The 25,908-nt window shown below is 36.4% G+C and overlaps 1 protein-coding gene across 2 annotated transcripts in view; it reads left to right on the forward strand.

Moving 5' to 3' along the window:
• LOC124153888 (prolactin-releasing peptide receptor) overlaps nucleotides 1–8,044 on the forward strand; it is a 288,340-nt gene extending 280,296 nt beyond the window's left edge. For both annotated transcript variants that reach the window (XR_006863784.1, XM_046527269.1), the window contains one exon: nucleotides 7,821–8,044. The gene's annotated coding sequence lies outside the window, so the exon portion shown is untranslated. The remainder of the gene's footprint in view (nucleotides 1–7,820) is intronic.
• Nucleotides 8,045–25,908: the final 17,864 nt, after the last annotated feature.

The raw sequence follows: 25,908 nt of genomic DNA on the forward strand, positions 1-25,908 counted from the left end.
TGAGAGATACATATTTATTAAACATTAGGAAAATGCACTACCATAGCGTGTATGAGATAATATTTATGAACATTTGTTATTTTGATTTAGAAAAATTAATCACTTATTTAATTAATGCTTTCATTTAGTCACCAATTAGAGTTAATTGTATACGTGAAAAAGTATTATACAAGAATTTATTTCATTTTTTACATTTAAGAAGCATTTTTGCGGCATTCGGTCCAGAACCTTTGCTTTTCTTTCTTAACGAACACATGATCCATCACTTGGGATGAAAATCATCTGGCATGCTTTGAGGGCTTTGGGTATCATGTCGTAAATCAAGATTAGATATTACGCTCCTTTCCTGTCGGGCTTAGTAGTAATACCATAGGTCTCATTATAGCTAGATCTCAAGCGTCGACGAAAATTGAGAAGATCCACTAACTTTTCCTCGGTTACTTTATTAATTTCCAGCAATTTGTTTACATCGATTGAAAGCAAAAGAACATGGGGTGGAATACCATTTAATTCCATGGATCAATTGTCAATATTTAACAACATTTTCATCATTCCTGTCCGTCGCTCCCGTACATTGGTAGCAAGTCTCTTTATGTCCGCTTTTGTAGCTTTTATGTCCGCAATGAAATCGAATCAGTGCTCCTGCAAGGTTTATTTTAACTTCTCGTTTTATTTTCACAACTTCAAGCTCGACACGAAATCGTAACTGCCATTATTGATGTATTAATCCCAGCAATCGGGACTTATAAATAAGTATTGGTTGTAATTCTATTTTAAAATGCAATGACGAGATCAGGAATTTGGATGCATGATCAATTATACTGATAAAAAGCAAGGATATGGTTATAATATGTTGCATCTACAGTTCTTTCGGTCAGAGAACGTAACAATTTTTTAACTCCTTTTTTATAATTTTTATAATTAAAAATAATCAAAAACCTAACTGGATGAACCGAAATTACAAAGGAAACATTTCAAACTGCGAACTAAAGGTAGAAACTACCATTGATCTCTTAGTATAAGACCTAAGCCTTTGGAAACTAATTATATACTAATATAGTTACTAATGAGCAAAAAGTATTAGTAAGTATAAACAGGCATTATTTAATTATAATAGAAAATATAGTATCAAATACAGCAATACAATTTTTTAGCACTACATAAGTTTGTGCGGAATCCAATATTCTCGTTACTAAAATATAATTTTTGCATTTATCCTCGCAAAATGGCTAATCTAACACTAAATTTCACCTCGTGTATCAGCGGTTGGCTGTGTAAGGGTAAGCTGCTTACAAGTCCACATTAATGGCATAAAAATGATAAATGTGGGAAACAATCATAATAGATTATAACACAAATACAACTACTACGTCCACTTATCCAGCCATAGTTACGTTCATTTGGACTGGAATAGATAGTCACACCTCTTTCAATGAAGTAAAGGACTAACTGGGCCATTTGGAGAAGTTTACCGCGTGATTATACATTTTATCCATAAAGGAAGACATTTTACTCAGTAAAATGTCTGAGGGCCCAATTACCAACGTATAACCAAGGTATAACACATAATGCTGTGACATCAATTCCAATGCTACCATTTAAAACTCTCTGCAGGAGGAAATCTGAAATAGACCTAAGGAAACACTCATTCATTTTATCATTAGAGACTATTTCACGATGTCTTCCAACTCTTCTTACGGGACGAATGCGCTTGTGTGGGCAAAATGGGCAATATTAAGCAAATATCGGAGAGGGAATGTGATTTGAGGTAATGACATGGAGATATAAAAGAACGTAAAGACGACTCAACGGCGTAGGATAAGAAGGAAGATTGTTGCAAAGGAGTTTGCAATAAAATCGTTACGTTAGAAGTATGCAAAGATGCTGGCGAGAGTATGCTTCCAGCAGATTGAATTCAAGGCGTCTTTTTTCATCTTCCGTAGAGCCGTTTCTAACGTTGACCTAAAAATGCATGCATTCTTTTATTGTTGCAGAGCTATAAAATAGATCTTTCCTCCGCAGACTACATCATGGAAATTCAATCGAATGCTGAGTTGCAATGCTCCGCTGAACGGCTCTATACTAGTAAAATGGAAGATATAATTGCAGCCGCAAAATTCCTTCGATGCACAAACATTTCAAAAACTTATATTTACCACTAACTGCTGATTCATAGAGCAGGCATTTTGAACTTGAAAACGATCCCTACATTATTATTGGCAATCGTTAGTAATAATTTAAGAAAAATAATTTTAGTTGCACAGCGCAGAGAAGGAGGGAAGTAATCGCAAATCCCAAACATGTGATAAAAACATGAAATTGATATAGAAGTCAAACAGTAATGTTACCAGGATCACATCATCCAATTATTAATGCGATAGAATACAAAACGCAGATATAAATTTGACACCAGGAATACGTGTATAAGCAGTATCTTCCAAATAAACATCTCATTTACCATGCACAAAGGTTAAGAAAAGACTTAGCTGTTTCACAAAATAAAATATATTTGCGACCGGTTTCGATACAGCGTATCATCATCTGGCCTGGCCAGATGATGATACGCTGTATCGAAACCGGTCGCAAATATATTTTATTTTGTGAAACAGCTAAGTCTTTTCTTAACCTTTGTGCATCATGAAGGAGTTTCACCATGTTACGCCAACCACTATCGTATCTCATTTACCGTTAAAATAAATGAATGATTAATACCAGAATTTGCCTTTCATCTTGGCTAACTACTGCAACAAAGCAAATTATCTCAAGATCAAACAGGAAAGCACAATATGAAATAAAACGTAAAATGTAACATAATTTAATTGTCCTGGCTGTGAATACCTAAAGAGGAGTCTTATGAAGATGAAATATGAGTTTATAAGCGACAAAAATGCTATTGCGTATCCAAATATAAAACAGGAACGAAAAACCGTTCACTAATAAATGCAGGGCAACAGAGTTATTACACCTTGACATAGAAAATCTTATTTTTTTAAGTTTTTTATTACAGAAAAGACCGATTAGATATTAATTTAACTACATTATTCTAAATTATGTAGCTACTTGTTTCAAATCATCAAACCAAATCACACAAAATTACCCGGTCGTATCACAAAATTATTCACAATAATTCATCCATATACAATTGATATACTATCCATCATTGTGATACGAGGTGAAACTGGCATTGCAATGCAAGTGAAAAATCCTTCAGAGCATTTTTATCCTTGCGAAAAGTACTGCATGCTATAAGAGGTAATATTTTTTTTCCGTGGAATAAATTTTTATATAAAATATTGTTGGCATTTTTTAAAACTACTAAATCAATTGTGTACCATTAATAACGAAGGTAATTATTCGTATGATACCGGATGATATATCAAATTGATATACTAAGTATATTTTTGGAACAACTTCAATATATTTACAAAATGTATTGTTAGTAAAACTTTCACAATCATTTATGCATAATTGAAACAACAAATATCTATCGATATGGGCAAATAAATTTACTGGAAAGCTACCATAAATGAAATCAGCGTCAATGTTTGGACACTATGGAAGGAAATTAATTCATAATCAAAATTCGATATGACAATGATTTCCCCCTTGAAAAGACGGCATATCCTTGCGATGCAAATTCCAAACGCCGAGCGCAGAATTGCACGTCCCAGACCTCAGCTACACATAGAATCCTATTTGGGTCAGACTTTGATCGATCCTTCGAGCCAACACGTGAATGAGCCAAGACCTTGATATTGGCAGAAAGAGCAGGGGGCGAAAAGCGTCGGGCCACGATTTGTCATTTGAAACCCAACTCAGAATGGCCCATCAATCTTTTCATACCGATCATCCCATCTCCTCCTCTCGCATACTCACGATGAATGATATCACCGTAGTAGAATCGAAACGAAATTTGATGTCCGAAAAAGAGCTTCGCCACAGCATTTTATTTTAGCATATAAAACTATGTCCTAACCCTGTCAGTCTTGCGCAGTTATGTCCGTTCACTCAGCTTGCAACAATCTGGATACATCGGAAAATATGGCATCATGAAATTAGGCGTGATATATTCATACGTCCTTTATTTGTCGTGACATTTTTGCTTATAGTAGACAACACTTGCATAGCCCTAAGACTGGGATAGCCCTTAGTCATTCCACTTAATTTTTCGGGCTATAAGCTTACCACCCATAATAAAACACCCCAATTACATGGAATTTGAGTTTAAAATGTTCTTTAGTATGACTAATCTTCAATTAGGAAACAACTCTCTTCAATTAGGAGGTAACCCTCTCAATTTCAAGTAAAGATAATGAATTTCCTTTTTTTATGACAATCGAGCAATCTAGATGGTATGATGACAGGATTTATTACCAAATGTAAATCTCTGATCATGTCCTTTCAATCTGCAGAGTAAAATAATCCATATGGAAGGTAAATAGCGAGTGAGACACCGATAAGATCCAATCTCAGAATAAAAACTAGCAGGGACAAAAGATGATGCAGACTTTCGACAACTTCATCCCATCATAAATCTGACATCGACCAACTTTTCTCCTTGAGAATCCCAGCATTCACAATCCGCTGACAAATGTGTGATCGGAGGACGTCATAACATTTCCTCCTCGGACTCCCCAGATTCACACATCTGGGTCACTGGAAAGGTCTAATAGGCAACGGCGATGGAATTTTCTTCTATGTTGCTTGTTTCCATCGAAAAGTTCATTTCCATTAAATGTAAATCTCATGGATAAGTATCGGAATTTTGATAAAATCAACATATCAATGTGAGGCTGCCGGCCTCGAACGCTGCGGGGTTAAGTCCCTGCCTGCCCAACAGGAGGTCGCGGGTTCTAGTCTTGGATAACTGGTTAACTACCCCTATCTAGGGCATGGTATTATGTGTGCGATAAATTGTTAACAATCTAATAACCCCGATGTAATAGGGCCGTATATATAGAGCTGTTGTCGTTGGTGTGGAAATAAATAAATATGAATATTTCACTCGCTTAATTTTTTCACAATAAATTATAATACTTATGTCGGGCTTTCGATGCAGTTTCATATATTCACGATAAAAAATTCAAATGGTAATTTGAATGACAAAAATTAACAAAAGTAAACCTTTTTATAATGAATTTATCGAACTTCCACTAATTCAAGAATAAAACAACTTTATGCGTAGCTTCACATTTCCGTACCTACATCTTGAGCACTCTGGTATTTATTCACTCTTGTGAGTAAATGTGTTATGGTTTACTACTGTCTGGTTACTGGGTGATTATTTGCACGAATTTCGAAATGAGTGAAATAACTGAATATTGTACGGGTTAGCGAAAGTGAAGGAAGGCCAAACTATTCGGACAGAAAGAGAGACGCTGGTGAATTGGGAGTGAGACGTGGGAAGATTTTTCGAGGCCAGCTCAACAGGTGGGCGAGAACTGAGAGGAGTGATACGAGTGACTAGGGGAGGGGGGTTCAGAGGAAATGGTGGGGGAGGAGAGAATATATTGGAAATTTTGAGGTAGAAAATTTGAAATAAATGAATTCAACGAAGTAATCCGAGAAGGAAACTTTTTTTGAGCTAAAATCAGCATAAATTCCAATGAGGTCACGGCAATCTAGATTTTTCAAATTTATGAATTGCAATTTTTATCTTATCCCTCATTTCACAGAATTAAAGGAATTAGAGTAGATTCTTGCACAGTTGACAATAATACCATATCTATCATAAAATCATGACATTTTTCTATCAAACAACCTTACATGACCCGTTAGAAGTAAGTTGCATCGCTTGACTTTTTTATAATTCCAAAGAATTATTCGTTTTACTCTGACCTCTTCAGACTTAAATTTTCTGTTGTTAGAGTGAATATTTAAAAAATACAACGAATATGAGTTTTAATGCATTATACTGTTGTTGAGCATTGTTTTCGCCTTTCGCGGTAAATTATGCATTAACCTTACATTGTTTGTTGTGTAGAGATGGAGCATTGGAGGAGTAAAAAAAACTTCGAATCGCTGCAGTCTAATTCCTACCTACATCAAAATTGATGCGAGTGATGTTCATGTTCAGAGAGTAACCTTAGACTATCTGGCAGTCAGATGTAATCTAGCCTAGCATGTATATTTGCAATAGGCAGGAGTTAATAAACAAGTGAAGTAGACTTTCAGATTTTGAATTACTAAACCCGCAGTATATTCCACCGCCCAAATAACACCTTCATGCATGCTTGTTTTGTCACCTATCATCCTGTAAAGAACTGTAATGTTGCAAAGAATAATATAATTGCCATTAAAAATGCTTCATTATCATTCTCGTTTAAGAGCCCTTCTTGTAAGGTGAAAATTATTATTTTGCAGATCTGAAGGGATAAAACAGAAATGTGGTGGATGAGTAATTGTATTAAAATTTATGGGAGCACACACTGAAAAAAAAAACTTGAACGCCTCTTCTTTCACGCGAAATGTTAAATTTTACACAGAGAATGTAAAAGAATGGAGAGTAAGGCGATTGCCCTGGGTCTATCGTTTAGATCTTAACCTCTGGCAAAAAGTGAGTACATCAACATCCACATCCACCAAAAGGAATTCATGCCGTGCGAGGTGTCCTACGGAAAGGTATTGGACTCTGCCTTGAATAAAAGGACTTCATGTCTCAGTTTGAGGTGAATTCCATCTGCATCTATGGAACTCAATTTTTCACACTCAACTTCAATTTGTGATACTAAAATATGATGATTGTTAAACTGTAATTCATAGATTGGTGATCTACAGCAATAAAGATGTAGTATCTTTTCATATTGCAATATTCCATTAATTAAAGTCGATATTTAAACTGATATATGGACATATCCTTCTAAATTTTAATGTGTTGGACGATTTTGAAGGTGTCACTCAGCGAAGAAAAGATAATGAATTGGTTAAAATGCAGAACTCCCAGCAGAATTATTGAAATTAATGCGCTAAATTTTTGAACAAATGTTTCACCTAAAAGGTGACACCGAAATTGCAGTTTGATTTAATTTTCATAAAGAAGCAACAAAAGAAGAGAATGATAGATGGATTAGAAATAGTATTTTTCCCTCTCTACCAATACTTTCTACTAATTAGAGTTTCTTTTGAGCTAGTATTCATGATCTTGAAAATTTTCCACTACAAGTTTTCTAATTGAATGAAATATGTTAAAGGAAAGAAAAATATGAAATGAAATTCTTCTGCCATATTTACCCATAATTCTCATATGAACTAGGCTCCTCTACAGCTATATATATCGTTAAACGCAGCTGTATGGTCTTCCCCAGGAAATCCTTTTTTAACAAAAGATGTAGGAAACTAGTAGAAATATTTTTGAATTATTTTCGTAGCATTTGATAACATGGAAGAGTTATTATCTCATTTTATTTTACTCAGCTTTCCTCTTTCAATGATGAAAGAAATTTCAAAAGCGAATTACGAGGACCGAAATATTTTTGACTACCCTTTAATAAGAATCCCCTTCGTTTCGTTAAATTACCAATTATACCTATTTTAATTAAACGTCAATTAGGCTTTAAAGTAGCCTAAAGACTGAGATGTTATATTTTCCTGTTTCCGAGGGAAAAAAATGGTGAAAATAATAAATTCTCCATCAATTTTCATCAAACACTTTCTGCAAATGAGGAAATAAATTATTATTTCCAGAAAATGGGTAATGAGCGCATGAAAATTATGCTTTCTCGTTACCGGGAAAGGAATTTTGTCTAGAACTCCAATAATGAGTAAATTCTATTTCTTCTTGTTTACAGTTGAATAACATATCCATTTTTTTCTACTTACAGTTGGGAGTGAGAGAAGCAGAGTCCAGGCGTTCCCACTATTGCAGTCAATTCGCCGCAAGGGAAGCCAAGGAATCCTGTGACGTGAACTCCGAACAGCTGCAGGCCTAAGGCTTGCCGGGAGAAGTTGAAATTCCCATAACCATGCAGCAGTTTCACAGACTACGATGGGAAAGAAATTTGAAATAAAATATTTGGCAGATGGACTAGAAGCCAAAATCAATTGTCCAACTAGGTAAAAAATTATAGAAGACTTCCTCAAGCATAAGAACTAGAGACATTTATTCTATCTTTACGTTTTCTTCAATAAAATAAACTAAATGTTGGGAAATAACTCGAACAGCGCGATACTGAATGTGTTGGATAACCTTTGATGTGCATAATATTTGACAACGCCCATAAATAATGGCGTTACTGGGTCCCAAAAAATCCTGTACTCCTATGTACCTATCATCAAACACAGTTATTCGAGCGTCGATGCTTATTCCATTACAATGCATGCATTTCGTATCCTTTAAGGGACGATGACTTTTCCGGCAAAATGCCTTTCGAAAATATATACATTTATTGTACATTGCACTGGAACAATGGTCTCCATCCTTATCTCCATGATTTCATACATTATATTCAATGTTCATGTAAATACCTTCCTACTTCATGTTCCGTGAAGGTGTGTAAGTGTTGTCGCGTGTTTTGCTGGGCACTTCGTGTGTTCTACGTGTGTGTGGTAGTCTATTTGAGTGAGAGAGCGCGCGCGCCGTGTAGCTGATGTCCAAGGTGTTCAATGTTCAGAAATGTGTCGGAGCGTATTGTTCGATTCCATCGTTCGAGAGAGTGACTGTATACTTTTTTATGTCATTTTTTTGGCCTGTTTTTTGGCGTGGGATAACTGAGATACATATAACATGAGTGGGAAGTTTATGTACGGAGAAAAAAATTGTGTCCCATCTCGAGCGACTTCTGGGATGAGGGATTCGTGCTCAGTCTAGATGCCAAAGATATATATCATACTGATACAAAAAAATAAATATCGGACAACACAGAAACATAATAAAAGATTATAAATAAATATATCTATATATAAAGGACAAATATGTATATGACTGTATACATCAAATAAAATCATTAAAAATATGTATTTTTAATTGCTCCCATCACCATGGGACAAACCCCTCTTAAGCTACTGCATTAATAATTTTAGTAATAATGCATAAATCCTAATTGAGTCAACAGCGCTGGATATATTAAAGGTAAGACAAACCTGATGGTACAGCAGCATTGGTCTCAACGAGGTAGCCTGGCCCTTGAGTTATGGGTAAACCAAGGCACACTTTTTCTGTATTTTTCGTATAGAAATAACATAAGTGTAGTAAATCACTCCTTTTAAGAGACATTTGTTATATAATACTAAAATTTGGTTTTCGTCAAATATTTCATCGTTGGTAACAAGACTGTTATTTAGTATTGGCTCTAAGAGATAAAACCACCATGGAAAATTATTTTGGCCTAGCCGATGTTCAAGCCATATTATTCTGATTGTCAGTAAAGTTTTATACTTGTTACATCACAAATCCACCTCCCTTTAAGGTAAATTTCACATTAGAGATCCAGGTTTGAATCTGGGACAAGCCAAGTGATATTTCGTTGCAATAGGGTAGTTTCCTTTATCAAAGAAAACGAACTGAATTCATCGCGATTCCTTACCCACCATTAATGTATTCATAATATACAAATTATATGGTTTTAGAAATCCCAGTTTAGACGAATGGCAACGGTCAATTTTAACCTCATTTGAAAAAGGCCAGATTGGCGCCCATGCGATTCCACTCCACGTAACGTCACAGGGACCTAGTTTCTATACGAGTAGATAGGAGTTTAACTTTTTCTGTGCCTCATACATGCTCTGTACTTCATTAATCTCAGACGATGTAAAACTCCTATCTACTCGTATAGAACCTAGGTCCCTGTGACGTCATGTGGAGTGGCATCGCGTGGCTTTTGTTTTCTTTGATGAAGGAAACTACCCTATTCTGGGAAATTTACAAAAACCTCGGCTATCAATGCATAAAAATAGGCGTTCATCAAACAAAGATTTAAATCCTTTAATATTCCTAAGACTTAGGCTAATCAATGAAATTTAGTTGCTGATAAATAATAAGAGTTAGCTAAAACTGCAAGATGAATAATATGCTACTTTTACCTTTGTGTTTCATTAAAAATCCTGTATATTGCTAAAGTAAACAAAATTACAACGATTACTTAATGCATTGGCTTGACGGAAGGCGGAGTTAGATTTGCTCACTTAGGAAGTCGAAGTAACAAGTAGAATTTTGGATAAATCAGTGATAGTCATTCATATATCAATTCAATTCAAAGGTATGAGAAAATCTAAAGTTTTATACTGTGCAAAAACATACAGTTTCATGAAATTAAAACCTTAAGGTTTACGGTTATTCATTAAATGAATACTTTAGAAACGATAGGAAGTTCTAATCGAAATTTATTAAATAAGCGCGATCGATTAGGGAATGTTTACTTTAAGGACATAACATTACGGACCAGTTTTATAATAACTCGTGAAGTTTTTTTTTTCAGAGCATGTAAATCAGAGCTAACGAAATCCTTATCTTTTACTTTCAAATATTTTCAAGTTAAAATTAGGACTATATCATGTAAAAGTTAACGCTAATTAGACATAATAAAATTGGCACTATGGAAAAATATTTAGAGATGCAGCTATAGCAGGAGTATAATGACTATCTAAAACTTGGTCGTACATTAAATTGGAGGAATGCTCGAAAAGGTGAGCAAGATATTGGCCCTGAGGCAAAAGATTGGATACTATTGGAATTAATGCTTCTTCTGCTCCATTAATAACTATAGATACAGTATTAATAAAAATAATGATCTTATTAATCTCAAATGATTCACGACGTTGTTGTATCTTAAACTGAGTCATCTTATCCTGTAACTAATCAACATCTGTTGACCCTTGGCAACCCTTTTGCTTATTTCTTTTGATTTAAATTAGCAATTGGTTAATTCATTAACTTCAAAAGGTACGCCTAAAAGTGTGGATGAAAAGAGTACTAAGAGACAAATTAATGTGTCAACCCACAATGGGGAAAAGTACGTTTGTTGTGAGCAGATATTCTTTGGGGATAATATATTTCATCAGCAGGATGATGTAGGCAGTAATTATGAGGAGGGTAGGGAGATTAAAGTTCTATTTTACAAGTAGGGCATGATTATTCAGGAAGTTTCATTTATTTCCATTTAAATACATCCCATCCCACATAGTTGAATTCGCTATTCTGCTGCTTCTGTCTGCTCCTCCGTGGGTTACTGAGTATTAGCCCGGTACACTCACATCGGGGACTTGTGAATAATTCGTTAAATAAGCTTGGATATAGTGAGGCTAAAGTAGCAACTTGCACACCTTTGTAAGCAAGATTAAACTGCTGGAAGTCAAACGACTAGGCCTTTGAGGTAATAATTATTCCAAAATTATGGTTACTATTTCACATTAGTTATTGTTAGCCTCCAAAATAATTATTACCATTTAAATTTTTAAGAACCTGAGGCGTTCTAATACCATCAAAGAAGTTGCAGACAAAAAATTGGACTGACATCGGAATAGTCTTAGAAAAGGAATAGAAAACCTGATAATGATGAATAATTTTACAATTGAATGGTCAATTTAGTCATTACCAACTGCATTATGAGTAAATTCGCAATTTCAAAGAGCTAATTACACCATAAATTCTTTGAATAAGCAAAAAGTAATTCACTTAAAATTTTATTTTTAATCTCGAAGTTTTTGAAGTCGTCCAATGATGTTAAACTGGTAAACATTCAAAGGAAATACTCCATTTGGAAATCTAGTCTATTAGTACAAATGGCTTGGATCCTAACACCCTTACGACATATGGGTCAACAAAAATATAAATACATTCCATCGAGAGAGCTACATTTTTTTTTAATTTCAAGCATGAATATGTTGGAGAAAGAAACAGTAAATCCCAAAACATTAATGGACAAGCCAAGCGTAATTTGAGTACCGTATGTTTCAGCAAATAAAATTAATTCTTGACATTTTTAACCTAACATGCTTTGTTTTACACAAAGGCCCAAAAGCAATTAAAAACTTGAAAAATTCGACGCTAAAACCAATTTACCACACCATAAGCAATAACGAAAGCAATTGCTGAAGAAAACCCCAAACAATTTGGTCTCACTCACGAGGGGAACGTTATTCATGCATTGCAATAATGAAGTGCTTACAGATACTAAACGCAGCAGCTTGGGGGTGATTGATGTAGATGGGCGCAGAAAGTCTAGAAAAGCAATCGTTTGATTATGGAGACAAAGTTGGGTATCACGCATGGACGGCCCTGCATAGTTACCGCTGCTTATTTACCAAGGGTTAATAACTACTTAATTCATTTTTGCGTATGGGTGAGCGGTGGCTATTTGGTGTCATGAATGAAAATATGTACATATCTCAGAACAATACGAGCGGTATGCGAGGAAAATGGAATTGCCGGATAAAACGAGGAAAATAGTAGGGAAAGCTAGATTACTTAAATTCAATTTGAAAATTTAAACCGTCGTAAAATTTAGTGATTTTTTTAAGTTTTTTTTAATAGCGCACTTATGCAAGTCCTTCAATGAGCCATTAAATCGATCTAAGGCCTTCCAAATAAAGGTATTTTATGTATTTTATTATTCCTTAGTTATAGAGACAAGGTGACTCGCCGCTGCTGCCCCACACCAGAGCATCGCTTTCACTCAAAGCATATTTTCTCTCTAAAATGAGACATCACCTCGGCCAAATATTTTGAAACAGCAAAGGAAGGTTTTATCTGCAATATGTAAAAATTTTAAAAATCTAAGGACGGTCTACATATTCAAAAATAAGTATAGAATTATTTTCAAAAATTAAAATTTAAAAATTTTGATTAGTCATAAAAATTATTAAATAGTTTCAATTTTGATTCAATCCATCATAATTATTTTACAATTCAATAAATTTGAAATGAGGCATTCCTTGCTCTTATATCCTCATTACTTCCTGTGGCATCTAATGATGTCTGGTGACATCTACTGCGACTACGCTTACGTAAAATTGCAGCAACATTACCATATCTTGTAAACCGTTGAAATCATTACAAAATGACTTTGTAAATTCATTTTTCTCGTCAAGTTAAGAGAATTTGCCAAATTTGGTCGAAATCATTGGTCCAAGGGGCAAACACCACGTCGAATTCGGGCGGAATGTCCCCAATGGAATATAGCGGCCTTTTTCCTCTTTTATCTGCATAAAGTTGAATTTTTGCGGAAGCTCATTGCAAAAGAGTTTCATTGCCGCAACTTAATTCGAAATAAAACTTATTTAGCTTTGTGAAATTGTAATTATATTCTTTCAAGCGACTATCCTACTACAAAACGACTTGAAACATTCATTTTTTCATTACCGCGTTTGCTTATGCACTCATGAAGTTGTACATAATTCAGTGATATCTCCAATGTTCAACCGATTTTGAATTCAAATGTCGGAAAGATAATCATGCATATAGCCAAGAAAAAGTAACGCTCATTATATATGTTACCAATCCTCTACTTTTGTTCAGTTTGAAGACTTCAAGAATGGGTAATCCCCGTTCTTTTGTTTCAAGTGCTGTATACTCTTGTTACAATATTTTTCCTTAACGCTCCTACAAATATTATTAAGAGTATACGCCCATTTCTGCGTGTTCTTTACGATGCATAATTTTTATACTATTTATCTCGATCAAAGCAATTTATTGTTAAGCTAAGTAGAAATATGGGATTCCATTTTGTGAAAGCCAATTCAAATACTCACACGCTAATGGGAAACAATTCGAAACGATCATTCACTGCTAATGTATTCACCTTTATCAGAAAATGGTACCTCGCACACAGTAAAAAATGACAAACGGCATGCTTCCATGTTTCTTCCTCTCTCTATTGTATTCACATAGCCTTGCAATGATGCATGTTCTAACGCGATGGTTGTCTTTCGCAAAACGTGCGGCTTTCCTTTATTTCATTTGTTTGTTTGCAGGTGATATTTTTCGAGCGTATTTTCCAGAGCTATCTATGAATGCCAGCAATGGAAGAATAATATCCCAAAGCAAATTCATTATTTGCCACAGTTTACATTTAATCTCGAGTCGATAAATCAATCGAAAGTTTACGGGTGCGAAGGAAATTGAAAACACAAGCCAGAATTTGGCGTGAGTGACAGCTGCGGGTGTTTTCCGTTCTGAAACTTCGTAGGAGTTTACGGGGTATTGGTTTAGGGAAAACTAATGTCTTTCTATCCTTATGGCTGGTGTTCCAATTTATTTATCTCAACTTAGCCGACAAATTATGAAAAACCTCCTTTACCTTACACCAACTTTTAAGTTTATGAAGCCAGTTTTTTATTTGATATTAGTTTACAGTTTAATATCGGGATGTTAATGGGCATCAATTGCAATACAATGAAAAACAAGTACTCCTAGATTCCCGTCAATCCCGAGTTCAGTTAAACCTAGTTGTTTTATGTAAGACGTAATGTTTGACTTAAGGTATCTGGCTTTAATCACACAAGAAGTGAAAAGGAAATGATTTTTTTACTCGGAACGCCTAACTGTATTTATTAAATTCCGGACTTGGGTATCGTTGCTTTTGGCGCTGAGAAATTAAACATTCCAAAAGATTCTTGTGAAATTATGTTTTGTTAATACTTTATCATCGGTAAATGGTGAAACAGTTATTTTCTGGTAAAAACATAATTGTCGTAACTTATATGTATCCAACGAAGTTTTAAATTTTGGGTGACTGCCAGGAGTTAAAATACTTTTTTTGCTTTTACCCTGGAAAAGCAAGCATTTAAACTATCCATTCTTATTTATAGTATCAAATAATTTCTGTTCTCTTTATTTGGATACAAGAAGGCAGAGCAGCAGAGTTTAATTTCAAAATATGCAGTAAAACAGATATATTTTAGTGTAAATGCGTGGCTTACCCTATCAATAATAGAATTGCAATAAAAAGTATTTTATTAGGCATTATTTGGTAGTAATTACCATTTTTTACAGAAATATTTGTTTGGTAGTTTTTTTAATGGCGGAATGAAATGGTTTAAGAGCTTTTATTCATTAGGGCCTCTTGAGTCTAATAGATTGTACTCGAGTAACTAGTAAAATACCGATGAATTGTATAATTTAGTTAATTTCGGAAGCCTTAATAAATGAAAATTGAGAAATATTGAAACTCTTAAGTCTCGTGCAGTACTTTTTTAAGACAGAATTATTTTTGTTACGATATTTTATCAGGGCCAACAATACGCGAAATCATAGTTAAAATCTCCATTTGATTACTCAACAGCAAACGTATATTAGTTGACGTACGGCGTAAATATGTAGGTCTATCAAGCACGAAATATTTCATTTCATGGAAGCATTAGTATTGCCTGTGACATTCCGTGATAAACATCAGTTCTGAAGCTCAAGGACAACGCTAAAAAAATGATATACCATAACATACCATGATGCAGTTGACGTTTTTTTTCGAAATTCTGTCAGCTGTCCTACAAGGAAAAATAAACAATCCATCTGAGTGAAAATGGTGTTTCAATTACCATCAATCTAAATTTTACATCATTTCTCCATGATCAGTAGCGCAGAAAAATTGTTAGAACAATTTTATGTCATGAACCACTCAATTGTCATGGTGGTTGCAGTTTAGGGACTCTTCATGTTTGGATTCTCTAGCATTTCTTTTATGAAAATATTAATTTATCAGATAAAAAATCGATATTGAAGAAATAAGTCATGATATTTAGAGGAGGCGACCGACACCAGAGGTCATTTGCACCATGAGGGAAGGGAAAGGGAGGAAAGGGTGCAGAGAAACCCGGCCACCAAATTAGCCTCGTCTTAACAAAAGATATCCCGGACACAACGGCTTAACATCCCATCCGGCGGACGGAGTACTGTATATGAAATGCCCTCCTCAAAACTCTCGATTCGGGATTGGAAATGCTCTGAAAAATCTTCACCAACGTCTGTGTTTGAACCCGGGCCCACTTAGTGGGAAAGCAACACTCTAGCTACCACACCAGGCCGAACCGCTCTGAACAAAGATTTAGATCATCTGAGCATTTGAACCTAGGACCAATGGGAAGCGCTTGTTCATGAGCACCTTCGGTTAAGGCAAGGTGGCATGGATAGCTCCAAAGAGATTTTTACTATTAAGATAATGTGTATTTTGTATATTTTTAATAATAACCTGATTTGTTTAATTAGACAGTCAAAAATATGGTTAATTTCAGCTGAGTAACGATTATATTTATTCCATAGGGAGTGAGTGCATTGATACTTACGACAACATAAAAAACAAAATCCGTGTTCAAGGGATATTCACGCTAGACCTATGCGTATTAAGCTTAATAAAAGAGCAATTACGGGAAAATTTCCGAAAAAATTACACTCGCATTTATTACGATGATGGTTTGCTAAGTCCGTGACTTTCTGGATGTAATATATTTTTTTAGGCAAATAAATGTTTTATTTCTTTAGGTAGTCCACTTTTAGCTCGATACAGTTTGTCTAATGTTTTTTCAAATATTTAATTCCTTCTAAATAATAGCTTTTATCAAGTCTCTCAAAATAAGCGTTCGTTTTAGTGATAACCTATTGGTTTGACCCAAATCTCTAACCCTTTAGCCATATCTTCATATTTTGAGACAGAAAGTAATCACAAGGGGATAAATCTGTAGAAAATGCAGGATGGGGTAGCAGTTGGTAGCCTAATTTATGGATTTTTTCCATGATGATTACACACGCGTGCTCCCTTGCATTGCCTTGATGAAACAGAACTTTTTTCTTCTTCATTTACGGTCGTTTTTCTTCAATTTGGGATCAAATCTGCCCAAAATCTCCGAATAATACTCTTCGGTGAACTTTTTTCAAGGTATCCCATGTGAATGAAACCGCGTGCATCCCAAAAAACTGTGGCCATGACCTTATTGGTAGAGTGACCTCCCTAGCCTTCTTTGGTGCACGTTCACGGATCCATGTTTCATTCACGGTTACGAAACGGCGCGAAAACCTGCTCGGATTGCTACTTAACATTGGCAAACACTCCTTTGAAATGGTCATACAATCGCGCCACCCATCGCGTCAATAGCTTTTTCATGTCCAAAGATTCATGTAAAATGTCATGTACCAGCTGATTTGAGATTCCTACATCATCAGTCATCTATCATACTCATTCTTTGATCGCCCAGTATCATTCCATGGATTATCGTCCTGAATGCTCGACGTCACTTGAGGTGGTAGGATCACAACTGAATTCAGTGAACCACTTCTTCACAATTGAAATTGATGCTGCAGAGTTTTCATAGTATTTCCATAGTCTTTTCTTGGTTTCAGTGACAGTTTTTTCGCGCAAAAAATAATGTTTACTTCGCACTCAAAATTCACTTTTTCCGTTATTTTTAAAATTCACAAGGTTGTCTGCTTTCAAAGGCTATTAAACGCATGATAAACTACGGAACCAACTCAAAATTTCACAACTGTTTACTAATAGATGGTAACTAACGAAAGTATTGTTGTTTTTATGTTAACTATGTGGAAATTTCAAAAAATCACGGGCTTATCAAATGGCCCTCGTATTTATAACAGTAGACACGAATAGGAATTCCACTCCAAAGGCCCTTGTCCGCAGGAAATGTTAATTGGAATGTATAAGCATTCATGTGAAGGTAGCAGAAGCATGCGAAGTTGATTTTCTCTGCAACTAAATGAATTTTACAATTTAATATTGACAAAATATTACAGCATTCTCAAATAATCAATGAACACTTATTGCTGCCAACCAAATATCCTGTTAAAAAAAAAGTCGCCATATTTTCTTTGTAAGGAGTCCCTAAGGCAACCTCACGGAATCTAATCAGATTGGCTGACTTTTTAACGGGCAATGATCTAGTAACTCCTTGGTGCAACTTTAATTTCAATCAGAAGGCTAACGACTGAGGTCACAGGAAAACACCAGCCTAATATTAGTTTAAATAATTTATTTAAATAATATTGAATCTTAAAAAAGCAATAAATAGGTAGTATCTTACTTATCTATAGTCGCATGATTAAACTTGAAAATTAAGTCATAATCAATATCTTAAGGCAAATCATCAACCATTCTGTTGAGAAGGACATAGGCATTAATATTTCAGCGTTATCTAATATGCTATCTCTCATCAAGATAATTACTATGTAAACGAAAGCCTTTCTTTCGTTTTCATCTGCGTCCAATATTTTAATTTTTTAAATGGATGGTGCTTGCAGTAAATAACTGGGATATTATTCCTAATAATTTTTTCAATCTATTACGAAATAGCTTGTTCGTAACAAGAAATGCATGGTTTCAATCGCTTTACTACCATTTTTTAAGTTGCTTGCTTGCTTTACCAACGGTATAGCAAATATGTTAAGGCTCATGAGTCTTTCTAACTTAAAGTTACTTTAAAGCCTCTGATAACCTTTTAGGCTAAAATAAATTCGGCGTTTCAAAACTGCATTGCTGGTTTACGCTGCAAACCTCAGTTTTTCTGTCCATTGGAAAAAAAATCTACAGTTTCATTGAATACAAAGTTTTAAACAGTCAAGACACTACAGACTTGAGTTGAATACCACAAAATAATGCGTTCGAAGCTTGAATAGGAGTTTGCCTTTCATCGTGTTTTCATTTACCTTCATTTTCCCCCGATCCATGCCTTGTATCAATATCCAACAGCCCCTTTTGTTCGTCCTTGGGGCCGAACCTCTGGACTACATCGTCTCTATAGTGGAACCGAACACCACTATTTACGGGTTAAGGCACGGAGCGGCTGCATCGAGGGAATAAAATAATTTGACGGCGCGTGGCGTATTTCCTAGTGTGCCTATACACGCGATCAGTTCGGTTCTTCCCTACCCTTCCTCTTCCTGATGTCTTGGCATGGACAACGTGAGATCAATAGACAAGGGAATTCAGGGTAAAGTGAGTGTTCTCAGAGTTACTGCAAGTAGGGATTGGATTAATATTAACTTATGTACTAGGAACTCATCACTCGAGAGGAAGCTGCACAAAAAACTTTTCACTGCACAGCTAACTGGGTAATATACACAATATTGGGAAGTGCCTACGTCCAATTGATAGATATATATTACTGAACATTTATACTTACAGATGTTATATTTTATACATGTTTTCTATTTTTTTTACTATGTACCTAATTGAATATGTTATGTTTTGTATGTATTATAAGATTAGTTTTCATTCAGTAGGTTTTCGCGGGTTTTTTACGCCTCCCCTCTCGTGTGGGCGTTTAATTGCAGTGGGTTTTTTTCCTGAAGAATAGTACTCCCTTATCCTTATGTTTTTTTCCCACGAACAGAATTATTTTTTAGCAAAACATTTCCACACGTAGTTTACACAAACTTCCTCTTGCATTGCTCAACAAACTATGGGCAATGTACATGACACTGAGCAGTGCCTACCCCAAGAGATATATATTAATGAATGTATTTATATATTAATGTATTAATTTATATATTATATTTTATGTCTTACTTGCATCTATTCTATTTGTGTGTACCATGTGCGTCGTACAAGATGTTGTATTTTTTCTGCATTATAAAATTAGTTTTCCCTCATAAGGTTTTCACAGGTTTTTCACCCTTTGTTCTTGTGTGAACGATTTCTTGCAGTGAATATTATCACTGAAGGATAGTATTCTCTTTTCCGCATGTTTTTACCCGCAAAGAGAAATCTTTTTTCCCAAATTTGTACAAATTCAAGTGAAATTTTAACCTTTCATCCTTAATATCATGCTACTTTGGTTTGACATTTTACTATTAGTGATTATGTCAAATTGTTGGGCATATTATTCTATTGTAAATGTTTATTTATTTTTATATGTATGTATTTAATTACGCTATCAAGGGGTTAGGTGGAAGAGGGGACTTTTAGTCTTAACCTCGCTCGAGTAAAGACATCTATCTATCTACTCGAGGGGTGGGAAGTGGCCTGGATGCATTGCCGAGGAAAATAAAGAATGCCAACACAAATTATGCGCAAGTTAGCCAGCCGCACCCTGTTCTCTTGAGGAAGGCTTTCCAGGTCAGAGAGGCGCCGAAATGGCACGGGTAGGGTGACTGAGTGAATTAGGAGGCTGTTGTTCCCATAGTAACGCTCTTAACTCACTTAAATGGTGATTAATATTGTGTTTGATGTTTCTCTTCCGCGAACTTGCTGTCGTTAACAATTAATTAACACCTCCCTGAGGATTCACACGCAGCATGATGATCGATACACTTTTAATGAATGACTCTCCTAGACGAACAAAAGAAGTTTAAGAAATTCCTCTTCGGAGAATTTATTTCACTTATTTTTATTAATTTAGAGGCTGAGACATCATTGTAACGTATCACAACGTCGATAAGTAAAGTGAAATTGAGGGATACTGTTTTTAAAGAATATTGGTCATGTATCTTTCATTAACCATGGTATAATTCCACTCTATATTACGGTTTAAAGTTACTCAACTTAAAAAAGTGCTTTTTAAAACCTTTTTTTTATTATCAGCTGCATACATATGCGATGGTTTGCTTTTTAGGATGTCTCTTTTCCTTTCATAAAACTTATTCTTATAATATGAAGTATTTTATGAAGTAGTAACGGCTACTATCTGCGACCATTCAAACAATAGATGTGATGCTAGGGAAGATAGAAGTCACAAGTGTTTTATGGTGTCAGTATCTGAAGCTGCCAGGAGTCGTGGGGAGCTTTTCATAGGTCAATTACATCGCAAGCCTCATGAGTCGCGATGGACATGATAAACTCGAAACAATAACCTCGAAACCCTGTAATGCATGGACTCCTCAAGTAAAAATGTAAACAGTGTGACGTCAATGGCGCGAGTTTCTACATGTCTCAATGGTGAAGTGTATACAGGGGTTATAGGGTTACGTGAATACTGCACACACTAAACTGCAATGCTTTCCGGTAGTATTTATTCATCTCCGTGCGTTTGATGATGGTTCCTTAATAACTAAAGTAGCCAATATTATCAAACTGTTTTAATTTTATCAGAGTTAGGAGATCACCTAATGATAAAATACGAGAAATATTACAATTCCCTTGAAGCAAAATGTGCTGAAATACACTATTAAGGGATTTATGTGAATATGATGCACTGAATGGTTGAGCCCTTAACTTAGGAGAAATCCATTACAAGGTAAGGAAAAATAACAAATTTGCATTTCTAAAAACACACTTATATATTGCCGTCCTATACAAAGCAAAATTGTTATTTTTCCTAACCTCATTTACGTGAATTATGGGTGGGACCAAAATGCCTCGTAGCTCTGGTGTTTTCCTAATTCCTTTTTTATCCCCTTCAACAGTTTTTCACGTGTCCCAGCATAAAAGACTTTGTTGAATGTAAATCCAATCGCGAGAGTAAAATCGCACAGCACCTTTTTTGCCTCATACCATCTTAACATGGCCATTGAAAATTGAAAATTAAACCAGGAATATGCGGTTGCATTTCAACAATGATCTTCATATAATATTATGAAAGATAATACAATTCAACTAAACCTATTTCAGTGTCACTTCCTTTCTGTACATTAATAAGATGTATTTAAATTTAAAATAAGACTCGTCAATTAAACCTAAGCAGTACTTGCTGATTTTAGCGAATTTCTGGTCTAAATTAATTTATCAGTTAAGGCTCATGGATTTAGTAGAAAATTAATATTAATTTTTCTATCGAAATGATAGCTTATTCATTTCCCTTTAATTCTGAAAGGGCTTCCAATGAATAGAAACCGGAAATTCACATAGTAAAATTTCCCGTTTACACGAAGAATATTAGGATTAGGATAAGCCTTGGAAATTTAAACAAAAATGCAAATAGCACATTGTATCGATGGTAAGACGTACTTGAATACAACTATCAATAGAGGGACTAAGGCTGAATTATGCTGAGTTTTACTCAAGGAATCCCTATTCAAAGTGGTATCGAACGTGCGTTGAAATTATTGGTGAAGGAAACGCTCCAAATCGGTTTTCTGAGATTTTTTTCAGTTAAATATTCATGAGTGTGGGCCACGTGTGGCAAAATTAGATTCCACCTTAAGTGCGCTAGGCATCCAAAAGCTTCAGATGTGTAGGACTAATTAATTCTATCGTACGTGGAGCCAAACATTCTCGCGCGAATGCTAGAGATTCCGCGATACATGCGTGGACTTTCCGTGCATTAAAACAATACGGTTGCATCATTCACACACATGCTGGTGGTAACCGTAGTAAAATTACCATTCGTATTCCTTGCGGACCTCAATGCAACTGGGTCGATATTGGAATTGTGGAGGAAAATATTTTGATCAGGGGCCGTATTCTGTATTTCGTCGGTACCGCACCGGTCGGTTTCCCTTCCCAGCCCACCGACAGCACATCATTCCGTACCGACGACGGTTTCCATACCGACGACGGCAAATTCAGCGATTCAGTATGGTCGTCGGTATCAAACCAGTCGGTACGGTTCCCCCTCCTTCCCAAACAGGGAAAATCCGAATATATCCGAAGTTAGAAGTCATCTAACGTGTATCCACCAATGAAAGAAGGGTAAAAACAATTGAAGACTGATTGGCACAGTTTGTTGTCGTCATTCTCAATCTTTTTTTTGCGGAAATTACGACATATTGCTAGATTAAGATAATCGATATTGGATAAGTTGTTAACAATGCTTATATGATGTGTGGTAGTAATGCTGTACCTACAGAATCGAAGGAAACAATATAATAACATCACAATATAGTTTGTATGTGATGGAGATTGTTGTTGCTGGAATGAATAATTGAAACTATCCTTGAGATCGTAGTTTCTTTTAAATATTGGTTCCGTATATTGCTATTTATTCATGATTTGGTAATATAGTTGTCATTAAGTAAGTTCCGTCTAAATGTTATCAACGGAAGGTTATGCCATTGTCACCGTAGCAGACGAAAATCACATACCATGGAACGTGAACGTAGGATTCAAAAGCAAATGTAAATGTTATATTAGAGGAACAAGTTAGGACATTGTTATAAAAATATGGAGCTGGGTGTAATTAAAAGAAGTGTAATGACGAGGAAGTAAAGAAATTGTGATTGGGTGAAATACATATGTATAAGTAGAGCGCATTCCAAGTGAGAGAAAATGATAATATAGCGGCAAACCTCATACTTATTAACAAATATCTTCTTTTATCGTCAAGGGAATCAATGGCTGACGATAAAATGAAATATAGTTGCCTATTACAAATGAAAGAAACTAATACCGTTACTGCAAACTTCATATTTAAATAAAAAGATATGATTTTTCCATGTCGAGAGAAACGCCAAATGATGATCGAGTGAAAAATAGTTGCCTATTCAAAGTGAGATAAAGTGATAACATTGCGGCAAAACTCATATTTAATCAAAAATATATTTTTTATGTCAAAGGAGCAAATAATAAATTATGATGGAGTGAAAGAAATCCTATTACAAGCGAGTGAAAGTGGTAACATAAATGAGAGAAAGTCTTTATATAGTGGCAAACCTCATGTTTATTAACCAATATCTTATATTTATGTCAAGGTAATCAATATAGATGTTGACACAGTGAATTATAGTGGCCTATTCGAAGGGGCAGAAAAAGATAACATTGCAGCAAACCTCATTATTTACTCGGTGATGAGGTAAAAACAAAATAAAACGTACAATGCGTACCCAATGTTGATGAAACCCACTTGTCGGTGGCCGTACCTGTGGCGGGTTCGTCGCGGAGGCCCCATTTAATGACAACCCCGGATAGACAGCGGGCGCCGAGGTCGCGGAGCTGCGGGAGCGACGGATATAAAAGGCCGTGTCTTGGGGCAGACGGGGGTTATTTTGCTGTAAAGCCAGACTGTGTAAAGTTGCTTGTTGGCTACTCAATAAAGAAGCCGAAACCCGGAACGGAGTTACTTATTTTTACGGCAACAGCACATGGTGTCAGGTGTGTTATTATGTCGAATAAGCAAGTCGAAGGGATGGGAGGTCCTACCTGGTCCATACCCCAGCAGTTTTTCTTCGTGGCGGAAGATTGGCCAAGGTGGAGTCGACGGTTCGAGAGGTACAGACGAGCTTCTGGACTCGCCAAAAAGCCAGAAGATGAGCAAGTCGACGCATTGATTTATGCAATGGGTGACGACGCGGACGATATACTATCATCCTTCAACCTATCGGCGGAAGAAGAAAAGAAGTACAGTATCGTGTTTGGGAAGTTTGAAGAGCATTTTGTCCCGAAGGTAAATATAATTTACGAACGTGCCCGTTTCAACAAGCGACTGCAAGGAGAGACCGAAACGGTGGAAGAATTCGTTCGTAATCTGCATATTCTCGCTAAAAACTGTAAATTTGGCACCCTGCGTGAAGAATTGGTGAGGGACCGTCTGGTAGTTGGTTTACGGAACGCCAAGTTGTCCGAAGCCCTACAATTGGATCCGGAGCTTACGCTGGAGAGAGCCGTTACAAAGGCGAGGCAAGCAGAAGACGTGCACAGGCAACAGACGCTGATAAGGAGTAACTCAGGGGAAGATAAAACAGTCCACTCGCAGGCACGAGGATCTGAGGTGGACGTGGTGCGGAAGAAGGCTCCACGGCACCAGAAGGCATCGACGTCAACAGCCGCCCTACCCGACCAAATGAAGGTGAGTGGTCGCAAATGTCCACGGTGCGGGAAAACGCCGCAGCACGCTTTCGCACGATGTCCGGCGCGTCAATCTGCGTGCGCCCTTTGTAAAAAGAAAGGACATTGGGCAGCAGTTTGCAGAACGAAGGCGGTTGCTGAAATTGACAAGCGGCTACCGGGTGAAGACGACCATTTCTTTTTGGGAAGCATTTCGACGGGAGAAGAACCATGGAGGGTCTCACTCGTCATCGGTAACCAAGAAATCCCCTTCAAAGTCGACACGGGCGCGGATGTCACTGTCATCGGCGCCGAATTATTTAAAACGTTGAAGGGAATACAACTCGAAAACACCACAACATTCCTCCGCGGCCCAAATCGAAGCAGATTGCAGGCCAAAGGAAAATTCCGGTCACTTCTACGTTGGAAGGATCGCGTGTACGAGGACGAGATTTTCGTGGTGAGTGGAGTTGAAGATGCGCTCTTGGGACGTCCAGCTATATCATCCCTGGGAATTTTGACTTGGCTGCGAGAAATAACAACTGGCCATCCGGAAGAAAATTACCAGGAACTTTTTCGTGGGCTAGGAAGAATGCCGAAACCTTACGTCATTCGCATCAAGGATGAAGCCGTGCCCTATGCGGTATCTACGCCGAGAAGAGTGCCCTTGCCATTGAGAGATAAGGTTGAGAAAGAAATCAAGAAAATGGTGGGGGAAGGAATAATAACGGCGGTAGAAGAGCCGACGGAGTGGTGCGCGCCCATGGTAGTAGTGCCTAAAGCAGACGGAGGAGTTCGAATATGTGTAGATTTCACTAAATTAAATAAATGCATTCGGAAAGAACAGCACGAACTGCCAACCGTGGATGAATGTCTAACACTGATGAAGGCTTCAGAAGCGAAAATTTTCACAAAATTGGATGCTTGCAGAGGATACTACCAAATACCACTAGAGAGGGAATGCCGTCCGCTGACTACTTTCATTACCCCTTTTGGAAGGTATTGTTTTAACCGGATGCCGATGGGATTATCTTCAGCTGGAGAGCATTTTCAAAGACGAATGTCTGAAGCATTGACGGGGTTAAAGTGAGTAGTCAACGTTATGGATGACATACTCGTATTTGCAGCGACGCAGCCGGAGCACGACGTGAGATTGAACGCCGTCCTCCAGCGTCTTAGAGAAAATGGGATCACGTTGAATCGCGAGAAATGCCGATTTCGGGTCGCAGAGACAAAATTCTTAGGTCATGTCATATCGGCCGAGGATGGAATCAAGCCAGATCCTGAAAAAAATTACGGCAATAGAGAAATTGCCGCAGCCCGAAACGGTAGCAGA

The sequence above is a fragment of the Ischnura elegans genome, chromosome 2 (genome assembly GCF_921293095.1).
Source record: "Ischnura elegans chromosome 2, ioIscEleg1.1, whole genome shotgun sequence".
In the NCBI taxonomy this organism is placed as follows: Eukaryota; Metazoa; Arthropoda; class Insecta; order Odonata; family Coenagrionidae; genus Ischnura; species Ischnura elegans.